This window comes from Eucalyptus grandis, chromosome 10 (assembly GCF_016545825.1).
Source record: "Eucalyptus grandis isolate ANBG69807.140 chromosome 10, ASM1654582v1, whole genome shotgun sequence".
Taxonomy (NCBI): Eukaryota; Viridiplantae; Streptophyta; class Magnoliopsida; order Myrtales; family Myrtaceae; genus Eucalyptus; species Eucalyptus grandis.
Genome location: NC_052621.1, coordinates 13,444,207 through 13,450,416, shown reverse-complemented (window position 1 = coordinate 13,450,416; position 6,210 = coordinate 13,444,207). Strand labels below are relative to the sequence as shown.

The following is a 6,210-nucleotide window of genomic DNA, read 5'->3' as shown; positions in this document are numbered from 1 at the left end:
TCAGCAACATTAATTTAGAAGATTATGCTTTTGCTGATCATATTCATGACCAAGGTTGGTTGGTGGAGTGTCATTACTCATTATTGATAGTGACTTAAATAATTCAAAATTTTTTAGGATTACTAAGCAATTCCTGAATTTTATTACATTGCATCACATTCATGACGAAAATTCCGAAAATTCATGACTTGAAATAACTGAATTTTACATAAATATATAACAATTTTTGAAAGATTATGATAACTATCAAGAGTCCGTGGTTCTAAACTCACTAAGAAGGAGAGACCACTCCTACATTAAACACATCTCGTTAGATTGCTCACAAGAGTACTGAAATCATGAATTTGTATTCCTTCTTGACAAATGAAGAGCATTCAATTAGGTCGCACGGACAATCAAGATTTATTGCTTGTGTATCAGCACAAGTTATCTGTTTGTTTTGAATGTGTAAAGTACAATGTGGAAGTGTATAACTATGTAGCTATGGCAGCTTGTTATTGCCTGCAATGCCTTCCTGTTGACTTGAAAAGTCGGGTTATCGAGTGATGCGGAAGATGTCTTCCACCTTCCTCGTGCCGGCATTCACATACTGCAGGCAAGATGTAGATTGAAGTTAAATGAGCTTGTAAGCATGGTCGTCATGATTGCAGTAACATGTAGCTGCTTAATGTTCCAAACTCTACTTAGAGAACAGGACATCAGAAACTGTACATAGTTTCTAATTTCAAAGCATCACAACAGACTAAAACAATTTCTCAATAAATGAAGTCATATGTAATCGAGTAAGCAGTCATAAAGCCAAACCGAATGATGATTGTGGGAAGGGCGACGGAAAATTCGAGAGTGCTGACCTCTAGTTGTAACTCTTCTGGAGTTGCATGTCCTCTGAAATACCCGAATTTGGAAATCCTTATCAAACTCCAGTCACTTGGCTGCAAAAAAATCAACGGGCCTTCACTTCTACAGATCTTATTCATGGGAGCAACATAAATGATAATCCCCGTGTAACCGCATCAAGTTGAATGATATGAGCAGCAGAATCAGCATTTAATTTCTTAACAGCGATCTAAAAATCTCTGGAATCTAGATATGTCAAGGCCCATAAATCGGAAAGGTGTTGTTAAGACGGCATTGTTTGACTAAGCAACATTCAGCCAATGTAAATGCAAGAAATGGAATTGGGATTAAGCACTGACGAATACAAGGATGGATTTTCAGATTTTGCCAAAGAATTGTGCAAGTTTAGACAAAAAGCTATATTGGTTGACTATTTTCAACGGTGAGAGGGAGAACAGACGCTAACCTCATCTAGGAAGTCATCCAAACTGAACCCGGCCATGCCAATAACCACTTGCACAGGTGCACTATAATTGCTGTGATCATAAGTATCAACCCCGCTTTGATCTTTCTTTGGCATGGCTTTACACTCATTTTGGTAAACCGAGCATGTTCTTTCATAGTTATGAACGTGGCCAAAGAGAACTAGATCAACCTGTGATATCAAGTGCTTGATGAGTACAATCTCACAAATAAACGGATTATTCTACATGAGAACCGGAGTGAGAAACAGAATGTTGCCTTGTTGTCCAATAGCAGCGGCTCTACAGCATCAAGAAACCCTTGGTCAGCACCTCCTCCAGAGCCAGAAGTGTACATGGGCCTGTGCCTGCAAGAGGCAACCGATACACTTGATCTCTGTTTTCTTGAGAATTTTTTTTTTTTTTTTTTTGGTTTGAGAGTACGCAAAATCAAGTGGTGAAACTCACAATTACCCAGAAGCAAATGTACTTACCCCGTGAAAACTAACCAAGGAGTTTTAGATCGGTCGACTGAAGCCATGTCCCCTTTCATCCATTGATACTGACAACATGACATTCCCTTGACATAAAATGACAGCTCATTGACATGCAAATGTGAGAACAAAAGGGTTCAGCTCGATCACCCTTACCTGCTCTGAATTCTCGGACCAGTCATGTTCGGTTGAAATCACGGTAAAATGAACACTGGCTTGTTCTACGGAATACCAGGGTTTGTCCTTCGCTGGGGTTGGCATTGGGAAGTATGTCTCATAAGCAACGCCGCATTCCCCACCTGAGTCCGGAGTTGAGTACACGGATCCAGAGCCCCCATAATCTCTTCATGTAAAGAAACTTAGAAATCATCTTCGATTCATGTTGGTTCAGCTGTGTACTGAGTCTTCCATAATGTGCAGGAAGAGACGCATATCGACTAGAGGTAGTTAGTTACCTTTCATGGTTCCCAATTGCAGTCATGTACGAAACTCGGGAAGCAAAAGGGCTGATGAGGTTGAGGAAGAAATCCCACTCCACTAAGAAGCCGGTGGCGTAGCTTATGTCTCCAATATGGAAGATGGCATCCACATTACCGGAGTCTACATAATCCAACACTGCCTTTGCCACGGAGATTGATCCTGGCTGTAGAATTATATGAAGTCGCATATAAGGATACCATCATAATCAGGAGTTTGAATTCTTGCAAACAGCTTAGTCTGTGCCTTTACAGTTAATTCAGATGAATGTGACGTGCTAATAATGTTTCATGGAGAGCCGGTTTTCAATGTGATACTCCCACTAAATCGTGGCATATTTTGTCCCTTCCATCAGCATTCTTAAAATTTTGAAGGATACACATTCCTCCTAGTGTATGTCCAGTATGGATAGCATCTTTTCAATGTTGCAATCAGAAATGCGATTTTTCATTCTATGGAATGCATGTTTACCTGAATGTAGTGCTCAACTGAATCATCCAGAGGGGCTTTTCCCATATCCCCAAATGCAAGAAACTTGAGTTCATTTGATCCTCCTGCCGGCGGTGTCCTGAACTGAACTTGTTGACTCCAACCAGCTGAATCACTAGATATCATAAAACCAACACCAAAAATAAATCGGATATGCCAACAAATGATATAGAAGTTTCTCATCAATTCAATTTCCAACCATCTAATTCAAGCCAGTGAAAAATAGATCACTCCATCTACTTCCACTTGCGGAAACTCATTTGCATTGTCATGCGATGTATTACTCTAATGTCATGATAACAAGATGCTCCTTTTTATTGAAAGCCGTGTACCCGATCCTCTCTCGATCAGACATGCAGCTACAATTCATCTTTAAGAACTAAGGCATATAGAAGCATTTGCCGGTGCTCTGTCATCTACCTAATGTCGTGAATTCATAGACAATTATTGTAAGGAACAAGTCCGTTGCATATCAATTCATTCACATATACTGCAGATTCGATGACCCTGCATCAAATAGACATGCCAGAGATATTGCAATATGCTCAGCAAGAATACCTCAAGCTGCTCTGAAACCGATCAGTCTCATAAGCAACACAGCTTCAGTCAGGAGATTCTACCTTCCATATTTGTAAGGATAAGAGGTAGAAGGCTGCAGTCCTGTCATCACGGTTGAATGAATGTAACCAGGGTCATGCCAACCGAAATCTTTGGCAGGACTAGGTAGCACATTACCTGCCGAAAAATAGACCAACAAAATTAAATTTAGTGAAGAATGAGTCTTCATAAGGCATTTCATTGTTTTGCATGTGACAAGGAAGTCCCAGTGCATATACAGAGTTTTCAAGTAAGGATTTGAGGTTAACTCACTGCACATATCATCTTGTGAGAATGTACTAACTTCGGAAGTTCGTGATTTCCCATCTCCGTACTGCACCTCTTGGGGCTCTTTGTCTCCACTAACCCATGTAATCCTCATCTGCAGATTAAAGCATGTATGATTACGAGTCGCAGTCTGCATTGCTTTCGAGTGTTTTATGTAGTGTTATTCCACGCTCAGGCGCAGTGTGTCATGCAGGCATGTTACCGCGACTTCATGGGCTAATGATATAATTGACATTTGTCATGACATTCATAGAGCCAAATGTCGGCGACACGACCCCCGCAAACTCAACACACCAATTGTTAGCTAATTCAGTGCTTACCGAGTTCCCAGTCGAGTCAATGCTGGAGAGATGGCCATAGAGCGGTTGGTTCGGGTTAGCAAAAGTCAAAGAGTTCGATTTCTTCAATACACATGGTGTTGCGAAACCCCCCGGCGAACAGCACAAACTCAATGTCGGTTCTGATGTTTACAACGTGAAACGTCAAGGTGCCGCCGCATGTGGTCACCACACATTGACCGTCCTTGTATTCCTTGCACTCCTTCTTCTTGCAGCTCAGATAGTCCGGATCCTTGCTCAAGTATTGTGCCTGAAAATGATGCAAATAAGCGTGCACCAAAAAGTTGAAGTGGAAACATTTCTCCAAGTCTAAAACTAAATAGACAAGTGATGGTAGGTATACTAGAAAATTTAGGGAATTTGGGACGTTGCAAAAAAAGAAAAGAAAAGATGTAGGTTTAATACTAGTGGTTGCAATAAATGAAATTTTAAAGCGTTTTGATAAAAATGGCCTACTTAAATATTCAATGTAACTGGAGTACATGCAGCATCTTATATGTACCAAAAAATACAAAAAAATAAATAAATTGTAAACCTTCATTAATATTTGGCATTACTCAAATTTAAGTTACATATGGAATGTCTTCATTTGACTAATAAAAAACCAACTCTGAGAAGTATTTTCATTATTTTTTATATTCAACAAAGTTTGGTGTTTTCATGGTCAATGAAAAAAGTACATAAATTTCGTAAAAAAAGTTATGTAAATTATTGAAGGATGGCTCTATAGTCAATTACTTATTTATTAAATGAAAATAACAATGATAAAAGAATTCGATAAAGGACGTCGCAAAATATTTCAACCAGAACAAAATCTGACTTTATTGATAGAAACTTTAGCAGATTATTGAACAAAAGACTCTTTTGATTCTCTTTTGAACCCAAAAAGAGACTTTGACAAAAATAAAATAAAAAGGACTCCTATTTTCTCCGCTTCTTTTAGTAGATGAAGACTTGACGAGGAATACTTTAAACCTTAAAAGCAGCTACGACCATTAAAGCTTGAGGTTGGATTGGTATAAATATATATAGTTGAATTTATTAAATTAGGTTAATGGTACTTAGAGAAAATGCAACATCAATAGAATATTTCGAAAAGTAAAATGAATTTCACATATTTTTTCGCATTTTAATCTGATTTTATCTACCACCATAACACAATCATGGAAGAGTTGTATCAAATATATTAATTTTTTGGTTATGTTGCAACTCAACATGTCCCTAACCAAATGAAATATGATATTGTGTCGTGAACGCTATGAACTCCATGACATGACGTTGGGGGTCACTTGTGAGGACCAAACCAAACTCTTGGCAAAAGGAGCAAGGCATGTGCCGCGTGAGTTCTTTTTCAGTTGCGTTTCTCTTCGGCCCTTGTAAATTCCAGTATTTTTTCTTTAGCCCCTCACTTCTTTATGTTTCCATTACTAATCAAGAAGAAGGAAGATCAGTCATCAACAAGGCATGAATAAGGTTACCTTGACAGGATAATGGCATAGAAGAGGAAGATCACTAAGATCACCAGTCTCTGCATATAGAGCCTTATTCAATGGACAATCTGAGACGCTGCACCCCACAAGAGCAAAACAAAAGAAAAAGAAGGAACGTGAATGAGTAACCACTAACATGTACGAATATAGTTCAAAACTAGATATTAGGATGATTCATACTCGGCGTTCGATGGAGAAATCATGGCAACCCAGTCGGAGTCCGCTGGAACCAAGACCCCGGTCACGTTAACCGTGAGATACTCTTCATCCCCAAGGGCGGTGTTGCCACTGACATTGATTTGGAGATATGGGTTCGGGTCGCGGCACTGGAGAATTTGCCTTCTGTTTAGTAACCGGAACTCAGATACGGCGGTATAGTTGAGATGCTCAAGCGCGGAGTCAACCACCAGCGGGTGCAAATTCGACGGTGACAACCACGACAAAGAAGAAGAAGAAGAAGAAAAGCGAGTCAAAAGTATGATGGAAATGGAAAAGATTGCGAGTGGTATTGGAATGTGGAGCTCCATATTGGAGAAGCAAAATGCTTTCGGTGGATGAAAAGGAAGGCTTTCTTTCTATACTTACAAGAAAGAGAGGCGGGATTTAGTATAGAGAGAGGGGGGAGAGAGGGGGATTGTTTGAAGCATCGAGGTGTGAGAAGGATGTGTGGGGTCTAATACCTATGGATAGCCATTAAATATGTGTGGTTTTTATAGGGGAGGAGGGTGTTATTTACCTT

The 6,210-nt window shown here is 39.5% G+C and overlaps 1 pseudogene; it reads right to left on the bottom strand.

The window, feature by feature from the left end:
- Window positions 1-328: 328 nt before the first annotated feature.
- On the bottom strand, window positions 329-5,998 carry LOC120288712 (annotated as a pseudogene).
- Window positions 5,999-6,210: the final 212 nt, after the last annotated feature.